Source organism: Pteropus alecto, unplaced genomic scaffold, assembly GCF_000325575.1.
Source record: "Pteropus alecto unplaced genomic scaffold, ASM32557v1 scaffold98, whole genome shotgun sequence".
In the NCBI taxonomy this organism is placed as follows: Eukaryota; Metazoa; Chordata; class Mammalia; order Chiroptera; family Pteropodidae; genus Pteropus; species Pteropus alecto.
In genome coordinates this window covers 7,972,790-7,974,434 of record NW_006443570.1, presented here as the reverse complement: position 1 = coordinate 7,974,434, position 1,645 = coordinate 7,972,790, and positions in this window count along the sequence as shown.

The window sequence follows — 1,645 nt, the reverse complement described above, 5'->3', positions numbered from 1 at the left end:
TCACTGACAGCCAGCCCATAACTTCCCCAGTTTGATAACCAATTTCTTCCAGCTGCCTCTCTAGTCCTCCTCCCACCAAATTAACTATGACTAAGACCAACTAAAAAAAATAAAAAATCTAGTCCCAAGCCTTTTTTATATTGTCACTTTATATATATAGAAGGGCTTGGGACTAAAATTTGTGGCATCTGAAATTTAAAGTGGGAAAGATAAGGATGAAAAAGCCAAAGAGAGAGAGAAAAAAATGGAGAAATGTCATCTTCCCCTATCTGAGACTAATTCCTCCTTTTCTGGCCTTTCTCATGGCTTTCTACCTTCTCAAGAAACTCACAGTATTAACTGTGCTTTCTTATGTGGGCCACTTCTTCCTCTCTACTGAGTGTTCTTTCTTAATATATAAATAAGCTTAAATTTCCCCCCAACATTGAGTTACTTACCATTCACAGAACTAGAGAAGTAACAATTAAACACAGATCTGAAACATAAATTAGAATGAATGGGAGGAAGGGCAGGGGTTGCAGGACAGAACATCTCAGACTTTGACTAAAAGCCTTGTAATGGGAGGGAATATCTCTCATTTCAAATAACTGAAAGCAGAGCAACGTGGCTGAAATGGCAAGATCAAGGGGATGGCTGTACTCTATGAAATTGGAGAAACATACACAAGATAGATCATCGAGACTTTGTTGTCACATTATGGATTTTGTTCTTTGTTTTAACAGAAGAAAAACAAAAAATAAATAAATAAAAACATGGAAGTATTTTAAGGAGATTAGCATGATCCTACTAGCATTTCAAAATCATGTTTAAAAATGGGAGACTCCAAAGCAGATCACTTATTGTATATCCTCTGCATAGTTCCTCAAATCTTTGCATTGGGTTTCCATTACTGCTATAACGACTTACCACAAATCTAGTGGCTTAACACAACACATATTTGTTTTCTTACAATTCTGGAGGTCAGCGGACCAAAATTGGTTTCCTTGAGCTCAAAACAAAATATCAGCAGGGCTGCGCTCTCTGAAGGTGCTTGGGGGCTTCTGTTTCCTTGCCCTTTCCAGCTTTTGAGGTCACCTGCCTTCTTTAGCTCATGGCCCCTTTCTCCGTTTTCTAGTCCAGCAGCACGACATCTTCAGATGTCTCCTTAATTCTGACCTTCTGCTTTCATCACCATATCTCCTTCTCTGAATCTGACTCTCCTGCCTCCCTCTTTTGAGGACCTCTGTGATCACATGAGGAGAATATCATCTCCAGATCCTTAACTTAATCATACTCCTTTTTCCATGTAAGGTAATATGTTTCTAGGTTCTAGGAATTAGTATGTAGATGTGTGTGTGTGTGTGTGTGTGTGTGTGTGTGTGTGTAGGGGGCATTTTTCTTCCTACCGTATCTTTCTTCATAGGTTTTATTACTGTTTATAATGATAGGTTTTAGCAATTACTGAACATTTGTCTCCTCCTCTAAATGAAAAACTACAGAAGCCACAGTTTTTACCTATCTCCAGCACTTAAGTAGCACAGTGTCTGGCTCTTAATAGGTGTTCAGTAACCACCGTTTAACTAACTAAATAAATAGTGTATTAAAGTTAAGATTAGTTTATCCTGGAACCAATGGATACTTTTGTTCAAATATTTTTATAAATCCC